Consider the following 26,022-nt stretch of genomic DNA (forward strand, 5'->3'; position numbering starts at 1 on the left):
GTCTTGCATTTACATTGTGAATGCTATAATCTGAGATACTTTATTGATCATTAAAAAACACAGGTTTTTCTTCTTTCCTTTTTATCTGTAGATGTTTTTCTTATCATTTTTTCCAAGCCCAATATAAATAGTCATATTTGTTCCTACTGGTAAAATGAAAGATGTTCACGTCAAACATACTTGATGGGAGTTACTGGTTGATTAATTTGTTTGCTGTAGAACAAGATTATTTTGTTTAAGATGAACTTTTGGTATCTCAGTTTTCCCAAAGGAAAGAAAGGAAGGAATTCAGAAGAAATTAGTTCAGAAGGAATAAAGGAAGAAAGGGAGGAAGGGAGGAATTTGGAAGGAAGGAATTCAGAAGTAAGGAAGTAAGTCAGTTATATGTATGGAGGGCTCTGGAGGTGTTTCTCCGTGTGCTGCCTAGCATGTGAAAGAGGCTTGCTTTTGACAAAATACATCAATGTGGAACAAGATTGTGCTGTAAAGGCTTCCTCCCTTGCACACACCCTAGCTCCACAAAAAGGTCCAAAGAGCTTGCTGAAACTTTTGACTGAAGATGTACAGAATGAGAAGTTTGAGGAGGAGAAGTCAGGAGTTATTTTAGCATGTTTCAAATTCCTGTTAGCTCTCTGCTTAGCAGAATCTTTCCTAAAACCTTAATTAAATACTAATGCTTTACTTTTAGGACAGCTGCTGTTTTATCACAGACCCTGAGATATACATTTGTCAGGGGCAAGGCAGAGTCACTGCCATATAATTAATACTCTGCATGCTAAGATGGGGAAAGGAAGAATGTGGTTAGTGATTTCAGAGCAAACATCAGCTTAAGAATGGAAGTATTGTTGGATACTTAGGGTCTCTGTAGAATAGCTAAAATCACATCTCTCTCTAAAGGTCTCTACAGAGACACATGCTCAGTAAAATTACATTACACCCATTTTGTGTGAAATTGCATTAATCTGCATTTTCACCTGCATTTAAACTTGCTGATCCTCTGACTCAGCAATGCTCATGTGCTCTGTGTGCAGGACTTGCAAAAGAGACATGACTTTTCTATCATGTTACCTTGTTGAATGTGTTTGATAGGAATGACCAGAGACCAGATGAAGAACAGGACTAGTAGATAATAAATGTGGCTTTTAACACCTTCAGTCACTTTTCACAAGTATCTGAGTAGGCTGTGTCAGCCTGCTCTGTTTGTTCAGTGCATTCAAAGGCATCTAGCTTGTACAAACATGAAGATTAATCCCACTTGTTTTGAAGAGAACAAGATGAAATAAATTCCAGTCAAATGACAGTATCTGAAGTGTTTTATTTTAAGAGTAAGAAGAAAATAAATATTACTTAAAAATATTTATTTGGAGAATATTAACAGAATAAAGGAAAGTTGAGGCATGTATGATTCTGCAATGCCAGCTGTTGTTATCTAACTCAAACAAGAAAGGCTTAAGTTTTCATGGACTCTTCAGATCTGGTTTGTTCTCTGAAGTTTCTGAGCTCTGGAGAGAACCCAATGATTGAATTTCACTAAATGTCTAAATTCAGATAGCTAAGTTAGGCAAGGCAATGCCATTCCAACATTATTCATTTTGCTGCAACAGTGAAGAACAACTGGCATTTTAATGGTGGAAATATCTTTAGAATAACTCATAGACTAAAGTCAGGATCAAAAGGTCAGCTGTTATCCTCTGGCTCTTAGCTTTAATTCTGAAGCCATGGCATATTTCCAGACTGTAGATAACGCTGTGTGACAATCAATGATAAATTATGACAATTTAATAGCAGCTGCCTTAAATAGACTACCAAGCACAAAACATTCATTAATGTATCAAATGAACTGCATCTGTCAAAAATATGAGTGGGCCATCAATCAAATGTCTGCTCCAGTTCCAGCCTTGCCAGAGAGCCTGTGAGAACCCTAAAGAAGACGGTGAAGTCCCTGATGTTGTTCCAGAAATGTCTTACTGAAATTTTGAAAACATCTTCAGGAAACATAGGAATGACAATTATGTTCATTGTCACAGCAATAGACAACTTCAGAATGATAAACACTTAAGATTGGTTGGAAAGTTTAAATTATAAAGAATTTTTCAATGGAATCAATTAATAGTTTTCTATTCAAAGTGGAAAACAATTAAGTTTGCCAGCCTGGTCTGTAACAGACCGTTGTTACCAGTGGAATAACTCCAGGTGACCCACTATACTAAGCTCTGTTTGAATGATACTCAACCTCCACACCGAAATAATACATTGACTAATTTGGAAGAGGTTTTGTCAGCACATCATCCTGTTATGAGCTTGGTACATGATTGATTTTATTTTATTGGAGTAGCTCATTCTTATCACCTAGGTTGGTGGGTGTTGTTGTTGCTGTTGTTTGTTGCTTTTCTTTTGGAAGTGCATTGTTCTTAATCACTGCAAAAAAAGTAAGATATAAAACTATCTTGACTGTTGGTTGAATGATAGACTTCTCAGTGGCAAAAGGAAGCTTCCTCTTACATTGTCAAACACCAGGAGTTTCCATTCCTTTGATACAGTATATCTAGAATGTGGCAAGTAGAATTTAAATATGTTCTTAGAGGTTAAGCACATGGCTGAATGCTCTGTTAAATCAAAGTTCAAGATATGTGTAGAGCAAAACATGCCGTGCTTCAAGGAAAGGAATAGACCATTTGTATTCCAAATGTTTGTACAACGTGGAAAGTGTTATTGCATTAGCCCTGCCAGCACTTCCTTAGTTGGCTGAACCTCTCTTCATTGCTTTTGATGCTGCTTCCAGTCTGTTGGCATCCTAGAAGAGCTGAGTTACAAAGTAAATCTTACAGTAATTTTATGTCATCATAAGGTTATGTGCACTTGCTTTAGTTCCAAGCGGTTTGTAGGTAGATATTAGACTTCTCATTTTCTTCACTACCTGATTAATGTCCATTTGGCCTATTAGCATAGTATTGACTCCTAGGTCTGAAGTGACAAAAAAAAAGCAGTGATTGACCATGATAAATGAAAACTGCAATAACAAAGAGTGAAATTCACCTCTGTGTTGCAAGCCTTTGGCTAGAAATTATAGTTCTGACTGCAAGAAATATTGTGAGCCCTTTGGCTGTGTCAGTAAAGCAGGGCAGATATGGTCCATTGCATTTCTATTGGCTGTGACACTTAGCTTTGCAACCTGGCACCATTAGAACTGTCTGTGAGGATGAGACCATAAACCAGTGTGCTCTAATTTGTTTTGGAAGGAAGTAAGGATATATGGACTGGTGGAAAACTATGGACATTTCTGCTAAGTCTCTTGTTCTGCATAGCTAAGGTCCATGGCCATGTTATAAAGTGCCCTTGTCTAGTGATACAGATGTACTGATTGAAACCAGTAGAAGTCAGACTGCTGCCTTCAGTGGGATTATCTGATAAAAGTGCACTGACATTTGCCACCTCCACAGAATAGTCTGCTCAGGCCTCTGAGCTAACTGTCTCTGGACTCTGTGTGGGTTAGAGAGCTTCATAACTGGTTAGATCAAGAAGAGGTAGCAGCACAGGTGTGGGTGTACTGAAAATAGATCATGGTATAAAGTGCACCTTATCTAGTATGAGCTCTGAATGTTGAACTGATGCCAAGCTGGTTCAATATGGCTCAGACAGATGTATCTCTACAAGCTACAGTCATGACATCATACACCTGACCTAGGCTTAGGCTTAATTAACACCTAGAATCCTGACACTATTAAAGCCAAAGAGATATTGTCATTAATTTCTTTGTGACTTCATGGCCACAAAACTTCATAGTCTTATCCTTATTATGCTAATGGTAGTTTCTCCTGATTGCAACAGAAACAAAAACCTAGGAGAAATTGCCTGTTTGCAGCACTAAGTTAAATTGTCTTCACTATTTATTTCTTCAGTACCGATTTTACTTTGGTGTTCTTTGAATTGTGCCAACCATTTGTGATGTATTATTGGAATATAGCTAGAAGTTCCAAGGAAGTAGCTTAGTAAGGTTTATCAGTTTTCTTTCCCTTTGGAATTTTCCCCACAACAGAAGCAGCTAACTGAAAATCATTACGTGATTCTTCAATAAGTAATGCAAGCTTAGCCACAAGAGGGAGGGATTTTTAATAAGAATTTACAGCTTATAAGCATATAACTTGTCTAGTTATGTTTAAAATAAAAAAAATCCACAGGGCTTTAATCAGCTACCTGAAATGCTATTTCATTTTTATGAAAAACAAATGCCTCAGGCACTAGTCTTTTATAGACTGCTATATACATGATATGTATACATATACTGAGACCAGAAGAAAATGGGCCTTGTTCACAGAGCTTGCTGGTCAGACAACCTGTCCTTGCAAGACAGATAACTTTGAAAATGGCGTATTTCTTGAAATAAAAATCATGTGGTAAGAGCCCCTTCAGACTTTCTCAGGGAACACCAGATTACATTAGAAATGTAAATTCTGTACACACAGGGCCAACATCTTATTTGAGTGCAGGAAGGTTGGAAATGAATGGAGTCTCTGTTTATGATTTCCCTGGTGGTCTGATTTCATTACCTTGTTAACAGTGTTTTATCTTATAGAGGCAGAACAAAAAAAAAGTAAAAATTCCTGTTCCAAATACGCAGCCACAGAGACTCCATCATTCACACCACTCTGCATAACAACAGTGTAAGTCAGCAGCTGTGTGCATAGACTCTAAGTCAAAGCCAGTAGTAACTCAGGACTTATGAATCATAGCTCTCCACATTTTCAACTTGAGCTTTACAAATTTCTCTTTTAAAGCACCTTCTGTGCATGATTTGCTTTGTGGGATCAGCTACTTCTTGTCCTGTGATGGCCATTTCTTTCCTCATGGAAAGAAGAATATATATATAGCATTCAGCCAAATCAACCTTTCTTTTGATCCCCCCCCCAATCCCCCACCTTTTTTTTCTGCCTTTTTTTTTTTTTTTTTTTTCCCTCTTTAATCAAACACTTGTTGAAGACAATTACAATGCAAGTGCTTGAGGTCTTGTTTCCATCTTTGCAGGGAGAACATTCTTAAAATGAGTTCCAGCTTCAGGGAAACAAGCCTATTTCTTGACTCTCAAATTAAAGACAAACAAAGCAATAGCTTGCTTAGGAAGACATTGAAAACCATGTACTAGGCAGTAATATTCATATTCCACAAGGCAATTTCCATTCTTATAGCTAAGATAAATAATTTCTTATGTCAGCTTTGATGAGAATAACAAATAAAATGCCAACAAGATGAAAACTATTCTGTAATCAAATACCAAACACAAGTGATTTAATAATTAGATTCCAAATGAAGCAAATATTTTTGAAGCATCCATTTCACTCTAGACTATGCTGTACTGTTATTTGTGCATTACTCTAACATAAATGAAAGGCTGTTGGGATTCAGATTCCTCCTTCCTCCTTCCTTTTGTTAGCCCCACCAGAATTTAGGCACTCTTCTATGAATGGTGGTGCTCAGAGGCTTATAGATACAATACCAGTTTTTGGGAATTCTACCAAAGGAAATGTTAGAACTGTGGTGGTTAACCCTCCTCTTGTCAGGTAGCACTAGAGCTACCCACGTGGCCATGTAATTCCAGAGTGATCATGAAGATGGAGAGTACAGGGGAAATCAGACTTCCCCAGTGCACAGTTGAATCTCACCACTGTTCTCCACTCTGTTCTGCTGAAGGGAGCTGCTATTACAGCTAGCCATTAGCTTTCTTCTTGAGCAATTTCCAATATCCTTTGCAAACCACATTTTATGCCAGCAAACCAGCATTTTGCAAGGCAGATTCCGCTTTCCTTTTAGAAAGTCAGAAATTAACATCCTCTAGCACCTTCATTCAGAGCAACGCTGTCTTCCTTCCCTTCAGTTCTGAGGATGTGCGGTAAGGTAATTGCTACTATGTAATTCTTAGGCAGTTTGTGACCAGCTGCTTACAGAACTCCAAGTTCTGTGCTTAGGTCAATAACAGAGTTGGCCTAAGAAGGAGCAAGCTTTGCCTGTGTGTCCCTACCAATGAGGTCACTGGGAATTGCCTCTGTTTTATTCTGCACCAAATCATCAATATCCTTGCACTGAAGGAAGCGCTGATTTGGATTATTTGGTGTTTTAGCTGGATTCCCGTCTTCAGTTCCTTCCAGGTACCTAAAATGTAGATGTCTGTAGGCTCTGAAATGCGCTGCATTTTGAACAGATTTCCAGTGTCCAGCATAATTCTTCCAGGACTTTCCTGAGAGAAGTCTGAACTGAGGTGGAGAGAGGGATGTCTAAGATCTCACAGTCCCACATTGCACTGTTGTGGTTTTTTCCCCAATATCAAGATACTAGCACTTTGCAGAGAGAATTCCAAGTGTCACAGCACTCTGTGTAATTACCACCAGACATTTATCCAATTTTGAGTTTCTATTCTCCTGTATCTCCTGAATACTTCACAATTATAAGCCTTAGCCTGGCTCAACAATACACACTGAACTGCAAGATTTTTCTTATGACTAAACCAACATACATTATGTGTTTTTCTATTTTTTTTTCCATAATTGTCTTCTTGAAATTTCTCTTTACTGTATTTTAAATGTCTATTAAATGTGGAGGTTGGAAATCCATCATGGTGGATTACCATTCTCCTAGTGATGGTTTATTTTAACCCAAGGTTACTCTAGCAAACTGGAGAAAATAAAACAAAACTTTTGGCTAGTTGTCCCTGTCCCTCAAGCAGCAAAGAATGAACTATCACTGAATCATTGTTTCTATTCTAATAGTTTTGTGTATACATTATATTTGGGTTTTTTTGGGTATCACACATCCTAAATATACATTTTTAAAAGTAACTTTATTTTCTTTATTTTAAAAAATTATTAATTTTTTTCCAATGCATACCCTAAAATCACAGAATCACAGAATCACCAAGGTTGGAAGAGACCTCATCAAGTCCAACCTGTCACCACAGACCTCATGACTAAACCATGGCACCAAGTGCCACTTCCAATGCTCTCTTGAACACCTCCAGGGATGGTGACTCCACCACCTCCCTGGGCAGCCCATGCCAATGGTGAACAACTCTCTCTGTGAAGAACTTCCCCTGGCGCAGCTTGAGACTGTGTCCCCTTGTTCTGGTGCTGGTTGGCTGAGAGAAGAGACCGACCCCCTCCTGGCTACATCCACCCTTCAGGTAATTGTAGAGAGCAATAAGGTCTCCCCTGAGCCTCCTCTTCTCCAGGCTAAACAATCCCAGCTCCCTCAGCCTCTCCTCATAGGGCTTGTGCTCGAGGCCTCTCCCCAGCCTCATTGCCCTTCTCTGGAAACGTTCAAGAGTCTCAATGTCCTTCTTAAACTGAGGGGCCCAGAACTGGACACAGTACTCAAGATGTGGCCTAACCAGTGCTGAATACAGGGGCACAATGACTTCCCTGCTCCTGCTGGCCACACTATTCTTGATGCATGCCAGGATTCCATTGGACTTCTTGGACACCTGAGCATACTGCTGACTCATGTTTAGGTGGCTGTCAATCAGCACCCCCAGGTCCCTTTCTGTTTGGCAGCTCTCCAGCCACTCTGACCCCAGGCTGTAGCTCTGCATGGGGTTGTTGTGACCAAAATGCAGCATCCGGCACATGGACTTGTTAAATGCCATCCTGTTGGACTCTGCCCATCTGTCCAGTCAGTCGAGGTCCCTCTGCAGAGCCCTACTACCCTCTAAGAGACCAACATCTGCTCCCAACGTGGTGTCATCTGCAAATTTGCTGATGACTGACTCAATCCCCTCATCCAGATCATCAATGAAGATATTAAAGAAGATGTACTCTTAACTTTTAGGTTGTAATTATTAGAAGCTTAATAAATAAGTAAATAAATGCACTGATTTCCCTTGCAGTAGAAAGCATATGTTGAAATAATCCATGTATTTCTAGGTCAGGAAAATATTAGACTTACTGATCTGAGCATTGTGCAAAAAGATTTACTGGATATTAATTTAAAATCAGAAGCTGAGATCACAAAGCAAGACTTTCTAAATATTCATTATGGCCTTCTAAATTGCACTCCCTCCATCAAGGTTACACAGTTTATTAAATATTCATAAAATAGAATAAAAAAAAAAATCCTAATTGCAAATAAGTGCAATTGATTTAGATTGAATTATTTATTATTTCATCTGTTAAACTAAGACAATAGAAATTGATGAAAGGCATTAACTGGACCAAGATCTAAGGTAAATTTAGCACAAAACATTTTTTGGTCTGTATCTTCTGACGGATTGAACCTCTTGGTTTTTGCAATATGTGTCAAAAAGACTGATTATTTCCATCTTAATCTTAATGAAATCATCGTTACTGTGTGATATCCTGACATTATTATTATTAAGTATTAATCCTGTATTTAGGGAGAAGTTCTCAGAATCAGATAACAAGAAGATTATTACACTGACAAGGTGAGCAGCAGAATTTCAAAATTATGCCACCACTCTGCATGCTGGAAGGAGAAGGAACCTCCTCCTTGCTGAGGACCACAAGTGTAAATAGACATATAACTGCCTTCAAACCAATGGCAATAGTTTGTTATTTGATAGTAACAATGCAGGGGAAAACTACTCGGTTCATTTGGTAAACTAAGCAATAACTAAAATGGTGTATTGATTTACTGACAACACTTAATCAGCAACAGGTGGACTAGAGATTTAGAATTAGTGTCAACATTACAGCAGAAAATTAGTGTCAGACACTTACAAAATGTTAATAATCACAAACATATCCTCTGCCTGGCTGTGTGGATTTTGGGCACCTCTCTGAGGCAAATGTTTCCTGTGGGAGCTGCAGGTGCTCCAGCATCACGTTGCTCCCTGCCAACAGACATGATCAGATTGGGGAGGAAACACTGTGAAATGGCACCTGAGGGTCCCTGGTCACCATCCCTGACGTTGCATCCATTCACTTGTGGGTGCCTGCTCGTTGCCCTCACTGTCCATCTCTGTTTGGGTGCAAGTCCCTGCAGTGTCCTGAGGGAGGGTGCTCATGTTGGCCTGGGCAGGGTGGTGATGCCATGGGGTGGCTTCTGGAAACACCAAAGTGTTGCTGTTGCTCTGTGTGTACACTGCTCTCTAATATGCTGTCCCTCCTGATGTTACAGATTTGTTGCACAGATTATTTTGGATTAAGGACAGGTAGGACTATGTGACTCACCCTGGAAAACACATAGGAAAATGAGATCAAGTGGCCCCATGACACCTAAAGTCACTCTACGAGATGTACCTGCTTCTCCTTCCTTCCAGCTGTGTATTTCCAGACTTCCATTACTGGAAGTGTTATGAAACCAACAGTGCAGTGAGCCATAACCATCTACATGTACACCTGCAATGTAAAGAGGCTTGGCTTTCTCTGCTGGCAATGAGAGACAGACATGCATCCGGAGAGCACTACCTCTTATCTTGGACCCTAGATATTAGTATGGTGAATTACACTCTGAAAGTGTTTTTCTGTGTCTTAAGATCATGAACAAAGTTCAGAGGAATTGCTAAAACTTGCAAGTATCTAGTTTTTAGATTATTTGAGTTAGATGGCATGGACCCTAGATGGCCTTCATCTAGGTGCCTGAAGAAAGGGGGAATAAATATAGGGCAATCTGATGCATATCTTTTGATATGATTTGCGTCACTAGCTGCATTTGTAGCAAAAGTTTATAGTTTTTGCTATCTAAATAGCTCAATTTGTTTGCACGCTATGTTAAAAGTGTTCATGGGGCACTGGGGAGGTAGGAGATAGTAATAAGATAATTTCATATTTGAATCCCAACTTTTACTAGTCTTCTTAGCTAAATATCCAAATGCAGCATTTTTGTGAGGAGACTGCAGGGGTAAGAGCTGGTGAATAGGGACAGGGAAGGCAAAGGCAAACCCTTTTTCCTCAGCAGAAGCCAAATTTCTTCTGCTGCACTGGGCACAGCAGAGCCATGAACAACCTGATGCAAGTTTGTTATGTTGTTGACCATAAGGACTCCAAAACTTCACCAGAACTCCTGTATTTGGAGTACTGACCTCACAAGTGTGGGATTCAGTTCCTTGTTAAAGACCTACACAGGAACAGAAAGATTCTTAATTGTTTCAGAAAACTCTATCATTCATAGTCCCACTGGGTGATTAAATACCCATTCTATTGCACTTTGAAAGCTTGCTTTCATGTTTATCCTAGGCTAGTTCAGTTTCCTGAATGGTAAACTGTACATCTAGATCATGACTACTTATCTAAGGCTAGACTAAGACCATAACTTCCATTTAATATAAAAATATCTAATTAAAATGAATTCCACACTATTTCTTCTTCTTTTATTACCCTTGAATTCCCATGACTAAAAAGTTTAAGAGTTTCTAATTAGGAAAGATAATGTACTCACTGAGACTAATGAGAAGTGCTGCTGAGGGCTGCTACAAAGTTAGCACTTGAACTGAAACTCTGAATGAATATTAATTTGTTCTATGATATGAACATGCAGTTCATGCAGGTTTTTTTGTTGACTAGTGCAATTGCTACAGAAAATGCTGAGATTGTCATGTGAGCCCTGAATCTGCTGCTTTTTCTCACACTGTGTAGTAGGCTCTGGGCAGAGCACTCAGTTTAGTACTGGGTTTCAGAAGATACAGGCCAACTTTTACCTTTCATATATGCTAATGAATATACCATGACACAGACAGAAAATTGTTATAAGGAGGCTACTACATCTCCCTGCAACTAGGGAGGGTTTGAGCTGCAAGGTTAAAAACTGAGATTTAAGGACACTGTTGTAGGTTGTATGTCTAGGAGGCACAAAATGGGAAAGACTTCAGGATACGAAAAGGCTGGGGAACCTATTAACAGCAAAGTGCCTTGAAATCAGATACTGAGATGCTGAAGTCTCATTATGGCCATTCAGATACTTTGGAAAACACCAAGTGAGAATACCTCACTAAGATCTGTACTTTAATAATCTCCTTCAGCTTCTGTAATGTGGTTAGAAAGTTTGGGGCTTCCTGAAGACAGGGAGCCCTGACATACATGTATTGCCTCTACTGTCTTCTATCTTCAACCATTAGGGTACTTTGGTGAATGAAGCTTAATTTTAGCATTGTCCTGGATTAAAGGGTTAAAAATCAATTTGGAGCAAGTCCTTGGTTAAACATAAATGTAGACGATAAGCTCCATTTTCATACTGATCACTGATAGGGAAAGAATCATTTTTCCAAGTGACATCCTGAGAATTTCTCTGCTATTTTAGCTGAGAGATAGCAATTTGAATGAAGTAGTTTCAGATTAATTTTATTGATATTTCTCCTTGGCTGTATCTCTACTAATAAAACAACTGTGTCAAGGCCTTTTCATGGTATAGAATCCAACTGGCACAGCCTGAACACATACACATTATTAAGCTCTTCTACTCTCAGAGGCATAAATCTCCATCCAGACTCTCTCTTGGGAATATTTCCTGGTGACTGCTAATTTCCAAATTATTTCTAAGAATTGTTTGGGATAGGGTCTCATGATGTGAGCCAAACATGTGACAAAACTTCTCCAACAACTTCAGAATACTGATGATCAATTTCCAGCACTTGGGCGTGCTACCATGATTAATGTACTGGTACATGATGCCTCATTATACTTGTCTTTACATTTAAATCCAGACCTTCAAGGTCAGGGAGTAACATCCATGTGTGTCTTCATCCAGAAATGTAAGTGGATGGCAGGGTCTGCAAGAACTACCATGACATAACTAATAGTAATATTATGCTGGATGGTCATCCTTGCTTTGGTAAAACTCATTAAAATACTCCTCCTTGCTTAAGCTGACACTTTATTATGGACCCATTAGTTGTGGCACAGTGTCAGTGTGGGTCCCAAGATGAGCCTCATTATGCCAGGCTTTTTTTTCTAATATACTCCAGAAATTATTATGTGATTATGTTCTTTTTTTTTTACAGGTTTGGGGTTATTTTATTTTTTTTTTTCCCCTGATCTTCTTTTTCAAGGGTCAGTTTGTGAAGACACTACAGAAATCCTGGGAAAATGCATTGTGGCTTGATCACACACTCTTTAGAGGATGGTGGTAGCTCAAGTAACTTTTTCATTACTATTTTTCACTGCATGAAATATGGCTTTAGAGAGGAAATAGGAAGCAGAGAAGGGGTAGACAAAACAAGGAGCACTTGAATAGAATAGACTAGACTAGACTAGAATAGAATAGAAAAGAATAGAATAGAATTAACCAGGTTGGATAAGACCTTTGAGATCATAGAGTCTCACCTATCATCCAACACTATTTAATCAACTAAACAATGGCAACAAGTGCCCCACCCAGTCTCTTCCTAAACACCTCCAGTGATGGTGACTCCACCACCTCCCCGGGCAGCACATTCCAATGGCCAATCACTCTTTCTGGGAAGAACTTCTTCCTAACATCCAGCCTAGACCTCCCCTGGCACAGCTTGAGACTGTGTAATTCTGTCTATGTGAGTGAGAATGCATGCCCAGAATTTTCTGTTATCTGTAACATACCAATAAACTGTACCCTAATGTAGCTGCCAAAATAGATATGGCATCAGATAATCCTGTCTCATTAAGATCAGGCAATTATTGGACTTTTCTACAGCAGTAGCCACAAGATCTGGTTTGATTATTGTGATCATTGTTGTAAAGTTCAACTGGTACTCTAACATAATGTGCTATTAAGCTTGCAATAGAACTGAAACTAATGTTTTCAGAATGAGATTTCTGAACCAGAGTGGGTTCTTCTGTTTTTCAGACAGCAGCTAGGAAGACAAGTTCTGAAATCTGTAAACTGACAGATAATTTCCCAGCCCTTTCTGTTACTTGTGGACTAGATGGGGAGCTGGTCTGTTTGTCACCTTACGGGAGCAGAAGGTTGTTAACCTACAGAATTGTGGTTAGGTTGTTGTTAGGTTAGGTTAGGTTGTTGCCTAGGTTGTTAACCTAGGCAACGAATTACTATGCATACACACATGCATACACACACATATTCATATATATTTATACATATTTATTTATTCATAGAGGCAGCAGTGTTGGGGAGTAAGTGTTGTGGGAGGGGGAAACCCTTTTGTTATGCTGCCTTTTTCTTTCTGTCTTGCTGAGCGGTATTATTCCACTCTCATGAAACATTTTTTTAATGAACCTCTTTTCATCTGACTTCTGAGTAGGCTTTAAGGAAAATTATATAAAATGTCAATGGCAAAGAAAGTCTACGCTGTCATTTTGATTTATTTTGCACCTAAAAATAAAACAATGAAGCTAAAAAAACCCACCATATTCAAAGGTACTGTTTTGGTCAGAAAGTAGCTTTCCAAAATGTAAATTTATTATGGAAATATGTTCATTTTGTTTAAATGTCAAAGAGAAATATATGAAGGAGGTTGTTTCCATTTTTAAAGAGCCTCCATTCAGATTTGAAGCCACCAAAAGGACACCATTTTCCTGCCCTTGGATCTGAACAATAACTGTTTTTTTTTCTCTTGTAATGAATATTTTAATGTATATTATACTTTTTAATTGAATTTCAATATAGAAATTAAATGTTTTGTGTTTCTGCAGTGATACAGAATAAAAGGTAACTTTGAAATTTTCTGTGGAGGAAGCTTTCTGAATTCTGAGCATGTCCTTGTTGATGATCGCAGGTTATGCAGCACCCCTTCTTGCTGGAGGTTCTGCAGCAAGGATTGCTGATGTGGGCAAATACTTACGGTGTGGATACAGATTTCCCAGCCTCAGTCCTTTGTGTATTCTCCACTGTGAGTTAATTGTATTAAAATGTAACTTCCAGATCTTTACTACATCACAGAGTCACATGAGACATGTTTACATAAAGTGTTTCCCACAGGGATCATTGCTGAGATACAATTAAAAGAAGATCAGATGTGTGCTGGCAGTTCCTGAGGCATGCCGAGGACTTCCATGTCCCTCTCAGCCAGCTGGGTGCTCCTGTACCCTCTGGGGAGGGATGCTCTTGGAGGGGAGGTAGCACTGCCTAATGCCACATGCCAGCTGCTGAGCTTTTAAATGTATTGAAATATTTTTCATTTATTTCCATTTTAAAATGTAACTGAGATTGTTTGAAGGCAGTCTGAAATGATAAAGGAATAAATTCCAACAACTTTACTGTTGTCTTCTGAATGCTCCCAGGAATTAGGCTAATTACCAGAATTCTACCAAAATACTGCCTTTTGTTTTTTCCTTTCAGTTGTTTCTTGCAACCCCAGCAACTTATTTTATATAGTGCTGTAAGGGTTTTGGTTTGTTTGTGGATTGTTTTTGTGGGTTTTGGTTGTGGATTTTTTTCCCCCCCTAAAATCAATATATTGGTAAATAAATTGCAGGAGTCTTCTCTTCAAAGGAATGGAAATGATGGTATTAAGCATTTTTTTTTTTGTTGAGTGTGCTAGCAGCTAATGTCATTCTGTTGCAATGTAGCCAGTAGAAAGGAACCATAGGCAATGGCAGCCCTTAGGCTGGCCCAAGCCACTTATCTGACTCATCTCATGCTCACAAGATTGCTAAATCTGATACAATAAAAGCAAAAGACCACAGCTGAAGACATCAGCTTCAGTAGAAACCTGAAGAAAGCTTGATCAAGCATGTTCCTAGGCTGGATATGCAAGTCCAATGTCTGAGGTACAGGCATTATTGGTTTTTTGTGTGTCAGACATTTCTGAATGTCTCATAGAACTGATTAAACATTTGTGTTATGGTTATCTCTAAAATGTAATTAGTGTGACAGATGTACCAAGCATATTTTTTTTTCTGTCTCTAAAGCTGGACAAATTTCAGTAGTCATCAATCTAAATGGAAAAATATGTGCTCAGGTAGCACCACACTGCAAATAATTGAACTGTTTTACTTGCTGAGAGTTGCTTTATACTACTAGGATTTGGTTTGCTCTATGATCCTACATGTAGGGATATTCTGTCTTCAAATATTCAGGGAATGTTCACCCCAAGTGATGACTCTGGATCACTTTCAAAGAAACCCTGTGTCACTTTTAAAACTGGTTTCATTTCCAGCAATGCATATGGCATGTCTCTCAACTGCTTGCTATAAAATACTGCTGCTATCTGATGAGGCACTTGAGGACGATTGTTTGATATTGTAAAAACTAAGAAGCCAAATAGCACCTGCAAGTGCATATTGCAAATCAAAGACAGCATTTGGTCCAGCATTCTGCAGTTTGAATTTAGTCTCTGTGTCATAAAGCAGAAAGGATAGAGGGACATACAAATGAGGCTTAGTGAAATATTTTCATAACCAGAAACAGAAGCAACACAACTACATTTAAGAGTGCTTATAATTTATTTGCTCTGCACAGACAACATTTTCTGTGTTTGAAAAAGCATCCATGGAACCACAGCTACACAAACACGAAGAGCTAGCTATGATGAACATTAAAATGATATAACATGTTGTGCTAGTTTATCTAAACAGAAAACCAACTTAATTCTCACATTCAGCTGTGGCTCTAAATAAAAACAGTGGAAACACAAAGGAAGGCAGAAGCCTGGAAGAGGGGAACCTGCTTACAAGGGGACCTGTTAGGGCTAACATACTGCTTTTGCATTTCAAGGGCTATTAACTTACTATCAAATATAGTGCTACACCTGCCTTGACATCTGGCTTTTCAAAACTATCTCTAATGGCCAGAGAAATTGAATTTAAATTCTGCAGCTAGTGACAGGTGCTTTTCTTAAGGGATATGCCTCGAGGATATTTATCACAGGGGTTAAAAAAGAAAGGACTGCATTTCCTTGACCTAGTCCATCTGCTAAGAACTTTACTGTTAAAGAGCTGATGCTGCAAAAACCTGTGTAGTTTTCTGTGGCACTTAGCTTTTTTTAACTGTCTGAAATCAAAAAGCCTTAGTATGGACATGGGTAGGGTCATAATAGACATTAAAAATGAGATCCCACTGGGACCTTTACAACATGTCCTCATGGTTTTGCTAAAATGTTACAGTTTGACAACTATTTATTCCCCAAATTAAGAATTTTTCTTTTGCTGACTATAAAGAGGAGGGATGGATGGACAGTCCTGATGCCTGTCTACAGAGTCAGATTATTAGAGGTCACATATGTTAAATGATATGGTTCTCTTGATAAATAAGATTACAAATTAAATAAACCTTCCCCCACTCCTCCCTTTTTCTGGGGCCCTGCTGTGCTTTGGATTCTCTACTTTCTCCCCACCAGCAGCACAGAGGAGGGCAGGGATTGTGGTCAGTCTCAGCTCATTCCATGTTTTTTCTGCCACTCCTTCCTCCTTGGGGGAAAAGTCACAGTACTCCCTTGTGGCAACATGATGTCCCTCCCACAGGAGACAGTCTTCTACAGACTTCTCCTAACAGCATGGATTCTCTCTTTGGGCTGCAATCCTCCCAGTCCTAGCATGAACTTACCTTGGAGTCACAGACTGTTATGGGATCAGTCCCCTGCTCCAGCATGGGGTCATCCATGGACTCCAGACAGGATTCTACTCCACCATAGATCTCTAAGGGCTGCTGGGACTCATCCTTTCATGTCACCAGGAACTGAAGTGGAATGGCTGCTCTGGTGTGCCTCACACCCTCTTTCCTCACTGACCTCAGCATCCATGTGGTTGTCTCTCTCATATCCCACTCCTCTCCAAACAAAAGAATTCACTCAACAGCTTTTCCCCATTTAAATGTTAACACAGAGGCACCGATTGGTTCAACCGTGACCAGAAGTTTGACTCAGGGGAAGACAGGAGAGCTTCCTGAAGCTTCTTACAGGTGTGACACCAGTAGCCCTGTCCTGTTATCAAAGCCTCAGCAAATATGAATCCAACACAAATGTTATTCTTGTCTGCTGTACTTAGTAAAGTTTACTGAAGGCACCAATAACATGAATTCAAGAAGAGGACTTATCTGAAGATGAAAAAGTAGAATACAAATTAAAGCATGGTGCATTTCTCTCAGCTGATAAGGTTTGAAAAGAAGTGGTTTTAAAGTACAGCATATATATGTCTGCAGATGTGCCACTAGTTAATGTTAGGGGTGACTGTATCATTTTAGAAGGGCATCATGGTATTAGCAGCCTAGCACTTTGCTTTGTTTTGCTTTTCTACTTTCTTCTCAATTTTTAGTTCTTGTTTCAAAAAAAGAAAGCTTCTACTACTGATGGATTTTCCAGTGGAGCATAAATAGTGTACATTGCTTTGCTCTTTCATGCAAAATTTCATATCTAAATTGCATATGTTCCTATTACTCTGGCATGCTAATTGCATGGTCCACTACACTCCAATATGGAGCACTAGACAGCATGGTAAAAAATATGTTCAGCTGTAAAATGTAAAGTTACAAGAAAAACAAACAAAAAACCCAAGAAAACCTCAGAACTCTCCCCCCAGAAAAATCCCAAACCCAATCTAAAGCATACTAAATGCTGGTCTTCCTAAAAATGGATGAATGGGAAATTTCACTGTGAACTGTAAAGTTTCTTTGAACTTTGTATAACAGAGCATGTCTTTTTTTAAAACAGAAGGTCCTTTCTGTGGTTTAATGCATTGAGAATGGCACTTCCAATCCAGTTGTAACATCCATCTTTCTTTCCTTTCTTCCTTTCTTCCTTTCTTCCTTTCTTCCTTTCTTCCTTTCTTCCTTTCTTCCTTTCTTCCTTTCTTCCTTTCTTCCTTTCTTCCTTTCTTCCTTTCTTCCTTTCTTTCTTCCTTTCTTTCTTTCTTCCTTTCTTTCTTCCTTTCTTTCTGTCTTCCTTCCTTCCTTCCTTCCTTCCTTCCTTCCTTCCTTCCTTCCTTCCTTCCTTCCTTCCTTCCTTCCTTCCTTCCTTCCTTCCTTCCTTCCTTCCTTCCTTCCTTCCTTCCTTCCTCTTCCTTCCTTCCTTTCTCTTCCTTCCTTCCTTTCTCTTCCTTCCTTCCTTTCTCTTCCTTCCTTCCTTTCTCTTCCTTCCTTCCTTTCTCTTCCTTCCTTCCTTTCTCTTCCTTCCTTCCTTTCTCTTCCTTCCTTCCTTTCTCTTCCTTCCTTCCTTTCTCTTCCTTCCTTCCTTCCTTCCTTCCTTCCTTCCTTCCTTCCTTCCTTCCTTCCTTCCTCCCTCCCTTCCTTCCTCCCTCCCTTCCTTCCTCCCTCCCTCTCTTCCTTCCTTCCTTCCTTCTTTTGATCAAACTAATCCTTTCACACGAATATCTCACTTAAGAAAATAATGGGATATTGCATCCTTCATGTTTTCATTATGGCAAACTGCCTACCTTCAGTAGAATGCAGTGCACTTTGCATCTGGGAATTTCCAAATTTCAGTTGGATCTCTATTACAAGGATTATTTTTTTCCATAAATTCAATTTCTGGCTTGATGCTCTTTCCACATGATTTAATGATATGACTCCAGATGATTTGTGAGAAATTTAAGTTAGATGAAACTGGAAATGAAATGGGTTTTACCTACCAGCTCAGGAACAACTCTGCATGTATTTGTGCTGCTTCTGTATGTAATTGATTGTGCTGTCTTGGTTCATTTGGATTTATTAGTATGAATCTGTTTCTTGGAGATTTCTGCATTGTCAGAAACAAGTGACCTTTAATAACTTGTCTGCTTGACTGACAATGAGTCCTAAATGTCAGGTTAATGGTTTTGGAATAGCACAGGCATATAAGATGCACTCTATGTCCACCTTCTGCCCAATTTTCCACATGGCAGACACTTTTCTAAACAACTGCTGACATGGTATTTGTTCCATCTTCAGTCATATTTCTTGTATCCATATTCAGGACTACATAGATACTCTCACGGGAAGATGTCTAAGAAGAAAGAAGCTATGCAAGTAAGAAGGGGAAACTTATTTGCTATAGGCTCAGCAGGATGATTCTGTTTGTTCTGGTATTAGGACTGTGTTATCAAGATTGTGTTTGTTCTTTACCAGATTAGAAATTTTGTTTTTAATTCCAAGAGTTGCTATAGTTTCTCTGTCATTTCAATTTGTACAAGAGCACCGTTGTGAAGAGGTGATATTGGGGGGGTGGGGGGTGGGTGAGGGAAATTAAAAATTTTAAATCCCAGCTAATAAAAAATCTCCAGTCAGCCCAAACAAGTGATCAGGATTCAGTCTGGATCATTTCACCATCATGAGGCCATGAAAATACTTGTGGTGAAAGGGTGAGAGGCCAACGAGTTGGCCAGGCAGCCTCTGTTGGTGCTGTTAGCTAATGCTGGTTTGAGGGGACCATCTGAAGGGGGCCTACAAGAAGGCTGGGGAGGGACTTCTCAGAATATCAGGTAGTGATAGGACTAGGGGGAATGGAATGAAGCTGGAGGTAGGGAGATTCAGGCTGGATGTGAGAAGGAAGTTCTTCACCATGAGAGTGGTGAAGCCCTGGAATGGGTTGTCCGGGGAGGTGGTTGAGCCCCCATCCCTGGAGGTGTTTAAGACCAGGCTGGACAAGGCTCTGGCCAGTCTGATCTAGTGTGGGCTGTCCCTGCCCATGGCAGGGAGGTTGGAACTGGATGATCCTTGTGGTCCCTTCCAGCCCTGACTGATACTATGATACTATGGTAATTTTGGCCCTGGATTTAGGGGGCTATACAAAAGAGCACCCTATGTAAATATTGGATTCACAAAAGCTTTCCTTTTCCAGAACAGTAATTATTTAAATTTTAGGATATTCATAGATCTCTCCACAATCACATATGCATTTATTGGGATGTGTGTTGCTAAATCAGTAGAATGTTTTTGATTTTTCTTTTCCTTTTCAATAGGATTTACAATTAAATAAATATAGGTTTATGCATTCTTCTGAAAAAAACAAACAAACAAACTAAACCCAAAGAAACATGCGACACTGCTGAAAATTTTCATGAGATTGGCGTTCTGGACTGCAAAAATACTTTTTTTCAATGAACTGATTTCCATTGTCATCTGCTCTTATAATGACCTGTGAGAAATAAGAGATGCAATTAGTCAAGCATAGGGAAAAGAAATTGCCATAATCAGAAGCTAATCCTGAATGTTGCAAATGTTCCAGACAATGATCACAATAAACATGAAGGGCAGAGACAGAGGAACCTCCAGTGTTAAAATGGAGAAGTAGCAAATTGGCAGCACAGGGTATTAACTTGTTTGGAACGTTTCTCCAGCAGTGTTTGCTTTTCTGCTTTTGTTAACTGCTTTGCTAGGCTATCAGCTCAAAAGACACCATTACCCCTGGGGCTGTGTAATCTTTCTTTTCTATCCCAAGAGTATCTATATTACTGGGAAGGGAACTTCACAATGACAGAGGTATGGTGGTTCAGCAGCTCACATCCTAATGTAGATCAAATAGCTTCTGCATGCAGAACACAATTCAGTTTGAAATAAAGGAAGCCTTTAAAACAGGCTGGCTGATGATTTCTACAAGGTCCAGCTTGTTAAGTTAAACCACAAGTACAGTGCAGAAAGAATTTTTTTTTTAATAATTTTCTCCTTGGACAGTAACTGCCTCTCTCTTTTTTTTTCTTTCTGAATCAGATTGCCCTCCTCACTCTGAAAGATGAGAGCAGGATTGTGTGTAGATACTAGACGCATCAAGAAAATACGGATCTTCGCTTCTTACAGTCAGTATAATGTACAAAAAAAAAATAGCTGTGATGGGGATGGAATGCATCTAGAAAACCATTACTAGTTTTAAGTCTCATGTCTAAAACACCATGCCTGAATTTACCTAGCTTCATCTGAGTACCTTCACCAGATTTTACAAGGTGCTATCTGAAAGGGAGAATCCTCTGTAATCATATTTTTGTTTCTTCTCCTGGAGCATTAGGTGGATGAGTCTGGAACATGAGGTGATGACTCTTCCCTAAACCTCAAATTTCTCAATTTCCTGTTTGAATTGTACATAGAAGATGTAAAGCGAGTCCTTCAGCCATTGCTATGTCAGTGTCTAAAGCACAGGGATGCTCTACTTGCTAGTGCCACTTCATAGTTTCCTGTTTATACTTGCAAGACTGCATTAGTTCTTCAGTTCCCATCATTGGCAAATGCACTTGACAAAGTGCAATCAGCTTAGGCAAGATGTAGTCCTTATTGTAAAAACTAGAAATGTTTCTAGTTATGGATAATTTTGTTTGAAATTACACAGTGAAAAGCCTCTGCTAAGTAAATGACAATATGCTTTATATGGATTTTATATAGCTTTATTTTTAAACTGTGACAAGGGTTGGGGCTGACTGGCACCCAGATGAGTGACAGACACTGTCAATTAATCCATCTTCCTTCCCAAAGGGGAAGAGAAAGGGAATAAGGGACTTCAGATGTTGCAAAACCAAAACAGCTTCCATAAAAACAAAACAAAACAAAACAAAACAAAACAAAACCACCAAAAAACCCCCACCAAATACATACAAACCCAGTAATGACAACTTGTGCTTCCCCATGTCACTGTGTATGTTATAAGCAGGCACTGGGAAGTCCCAGACTAGACTCAGTAGCAGGTGGAAACATGATTCAGGAGCTGGATTCTGGAACTGAATTCAGGAACACGCATACTGGGATCAGAGGAAGAATGGACAGAGACCTCCTCTAACACTGGTTATTGAAGAAGAGAGATTAACCCTTGTGATCCCTCAGGTTTGTACAGAATATGACATATACAGAATGAAACACTTTGTTGTACAGTTTAGGGTCACCTGCTCCTTCCTGCAGGTGTGACACCTTACTTGCTGTACCCCCAGTGTGAGATACAACACTTAGGAATGACCTTGGTCTCCATGGAGCAAGAACAATCAAGAGCCTTTCTGCATACCTGTGCCTGACAGTAACTATAAACATCACCTCTAGAAGCAGACACTGTCTACAAAAACAGGCTGTTAACTTCAGAAAGTGCAGTCATTAAGAACAGATTTATCTGAAAAGTAGAATCACTGAAGAGAATAAGCTCAAACCAGGTCAAACTCTGAACACTGTCTGGTAGCAAAGCCTTGATTGCTGGTGGGCAATTTTATTTTAAATTTTATTTGGAATCTTTGTTTAAGAAATTCACAACTTTAAGTAACTCATTGCCTTCTGGCTTGCTGCCAAAAGGCCCTAGAGGGACTCTTCTCCTCTTCTATCAATATTAGTGAAAGGTAATGTTAAGCTTATTAATAACCCTGTCATTGTAAACTACTGACTACATATATAATACCTATCTAAAGATGGTTTATAGCTACCTGTTTTCTGAATACTCAAACCAGAAAGGAATCAAATTCTCTTTTGCCACCTAATCAGCTTGTAGGTAACCAGCTCTCAGAATGCAGCTGACTTTTCTGTGTGTTGACCAGGCTCCTTGGGACAATTATAAGTGCCCAAATAGAACCACAGAATCTCCTCAGTTGGAAAAAACCTTCAAGATCATTGAGTCCAACCATTATCTATGTCTACCAAGTCTGGTGCCCAACCATGTCCATCAGCACACATCTCTGTTTCTTTTAGACACTTATGGGGATGGGGATTCAACCACCTTCCTGGGGAGCCTATTCCAGTGTTTGATAACCTTTTCAGTGAAGATGCTTCTTCTAATATCCAACCTATACCTCCCCTGGTGCAACCTGAGGCCATTTCCTCTCATCCTATCCCTTGTTACTAAGGAGAAGTGAAATGGAAAGAGACAATGAAACCAGTCAGTAGGAGAGAGATGAAGATTGAATCAGAAATGTGTCTTTTCTTTTAGACCTTATTACTATTCAAAGACTTGTGCTAGTTACCTGATGAAATTTGGAATGACCTCAAGCTGAGAGAGAATGGGGAAGGGATATTCTTCTCCTCTCTAGAAGCTGAGTAGCCAGCTGTGTGCCATCACTGGTCATTCTGTGTTCCCACAACACAGATCACTGAGGTTGGAGATGGGAACGCCTGTATATGTAGGCATCTCTACCATCATCTATCCATGTTCTACTTCAACATTTGGCACTTTGCTGGTGTCAGGTTAGTGGTGTTTCTGTATTCTGCTTAGACCAAAATAAACAAATCTTTAGTTTTAGAGAGGATCTTTAGTTGTTACTTTTAAGTAAAAGAGAACACTAGAATAATCAGACTCGGGGTATGGGTTTCACAACTTCTTGTAAATATATGATATGAAAAGAATCTAGAAGGTCTTCACATATGCCAAAAAAAAAAAAAAGCTTGGCGATAAACTTTGCTGACAGTTTGCTGAGACTTCTGTGTCATGAATGACAGATCACAAAAACCCCCAAACCATGACTTTACATTTCATCCTCTATTACTTCTAGTACTGTGTAAACAATAAAAATACACAATTGTGTCACACAAATATAATTTCATGGCTCAGAAGAATACTATTTCCCCCCCAAATCTCTGGCCTGAAAAAAACTCAAATCCATTTGCTTTTCATTCTACTTAGCTTACTTTCTGTTTTGTTGTTTCATTCGTTTGGGTTTTTTCTCCTCTAAAATGTCCCTATGGGAATCCCTTCATTTGAATCTTCTGAGATAAAGGAAAATCAATAACCTGCATTACAAATAATGGGAGCCATTGACTTAGTTACATGATGTATAAACTGAATTAGCAGCTAAACAGAAACATTCCTGGCACTGCAGCAGAGGTGAGTGTATAACTCATTGAGGCAGAGAATATGTTGATTGCATAAAGGCCTGAAGTTCCACATTGTTCAAAATGGGTATTTTTTCATCCTGATTCTGTCACACATGGCTGAGGACAGTCTATCCCAGAAAGGATGCCTTAGTGGTCAGAGATGCTAAACTCATGTGGATCCAATAATCAAATCCACAATTGAAAAAATAAACTTGCTTTGTTTAGGAATTGTACCTCTCAGATAAGATAACTTTTTGTGGGATTTCTAGATTTAGCCCAAGAAAATCAATAGCTCTATCCAATATTTAAGACCAGCACAAGACAAGCATAGTACAATGTTAGTGGCACTAATGTTGGCTTCTCAGAATCAGTGTAGAGAGAGGGATTCATCTCACTGACTATAAAATGTACTTAACTGATTTAAAAAAATCATTTGAACTTCATCTACCATCAATAGTGAGAGACAAATATTTGCAAAGAGCAGTTTCTCTGACCTATGAGAGCTTTGGTTTAGGATATGATAAATTATTATTTATTCCCCACTGTTAACTGGAGAGGGACTGAGGACAACTAAACTAAAGCCTTAGCTTTATGTACTGAAGTTAAGCAGGAGCAAAAGCCCACACGAATCAACTTTTCATTCTTTCTTATGTAACTACTTCCAAATTTCTAACCTTTTATTAATTCTGGTAGAATATTGAGCAATATCTTTATGCCAGGAATAGTAAATTCTGTATTTAAAAGTTTTAAAAGTTTTAAAAGCTTATCATTTCAATCACTGGGTTTTCTTTTAATTAAGTTTTGCTGGCTTGCTTGAAAAATTCAAATAGTTTAGAGAGGCATGGGTTTCTTTTATAAAAATCAATGGAATGTTGCCAACATCATATATTCATCTGTGGATGCTCCAACTCGGTTTCCATTTCCTCTTCAATTTGCCCAGTGCTCAGGTGAAACTTACTAGTTTGTAGTTGTGGCTTACTGCCAGTACAGTTCTCAAGGGCAATCACAGCACTTTGCATTCTCCAATGCACCTTGATAACAGCATATTTAAGCAAGGTTTTGTTTTCATTACCTTGGTACTTTCAGAAGTCTGTCATCTGGCTTTCAAATCTCGTAGCTGTTAATCATTTTGTTTTAGCACTTCTCTGTTAAGATGTTCTCTGACATTGCCTGCATATTACTTCCTTATGTCTAAGGAATATATCTTACTGATGCATCCTGAAACTAAACCTGACATAAAGAATGTGATTCTTTATAATCACTTCTGTGAAGTAGCCATCATAAGAGAGGTAAAGTGAGGGCAAGTTAAGTGAAAAACGTATTCATTTGTAAAAACAATGATAGTCTCTTTGCTTGGTCTGCAAACTGACTAAGAGACAAATTCTAAGTTTTTAACAGCTTTGTGAAAACATCAGCTTAATGCTCATTAAGATTCAAAGCAGCAAATGGATTAGTAAGTATTTTAGAGAGGGAACAGAGATGGAAATAGCACCTTATACCACCTTAGAAACATGTTATGTGCTCACATCTTAAATACTACACACAATCCGGTTTTCCTGTTTCAGAAAGTCTATAAAGCTGAGAAGAAAACACAGAGGATTGTAAAGATACCTAAAAGCATAGACTGAGACTGGGTAGAAGTTGGATATAGCAAAAGGCTTTCCAGATTTTATAGATCCTGAGTGTCATGCAGTATGTCAAGAAAGACTTAGTAGTCTGATTCTTAGTAGGTGATGGATTTAAAACCAGCAAAATAACATGCTGCTCTGTATAGTGCATAGTTTAGGTCCTAATTCCTTCTTACAGGATATTATAGCTGCTAAGTTTTACGTAGGTTCATAAAGCAGCTAGAAAGTCCTGTGAAAGCTATTGGATTTAAAGATACAAGGAAGTTCCTGAGCTGCAAACTGCTGGAGACTGGGAGTAAGCTACGGACTTGCTATGTCCTGAGAACCCTCTATTACTAGGCACTACTGACAACAAGCCAGTACTTGTGTCTTATAACCAGGCATTGGCATATTGGTTTTTTTCCCCTCTTGCAAGCTACATCACTATTACATGCCTTTATTTATTTTTTCTGCCACTGTTTCAAAAAGATACACTTTTTTTTCCCCCTCAGATTTCTTTTCCTTAGAAAATTACAGTTTGCAACTTGTCTATCATTTACCTGAGCTGTTATTCTGGTATTTTTTCTAGACAAACATGCATTTAGCTTGAGATTTTTGTTATGCTTGGACCCTAATTGTCCTTTCCCCCACTCTAATCTGTATTTTATTGCTTTCTTCTGTCAGAATGTTGTCCTCTCTGTGTTGTTATGGAGAGAAAATAAAGCTGTTGCTGGTTCATTTTCTCTGTTTACAGTGCAGCAGAATTTGAAAGATTTCTCCAGCTTTCTATAAATGAAAGATGATGTGGCTCAAGAGGAATGAGTCTGTCCTAAACCTGTTCAAAATGTTTGATTTGCTGTTTCAT

This window comes from Dryobates pubescens, chromosome 3 (assembly GCF_014839835.1).
Source record: "Dryobates pubescens isolate bDryPub1 chromosome 3, bDryPub1.pri, whole genome shotgun sequence".
In the NCBI taxonomy this organism is placed as follows: Eukaryota; Metazoa; Chordata; class Aves; order Piciformes; family Picidae; genus Dryobates; species Dryobates pubescens.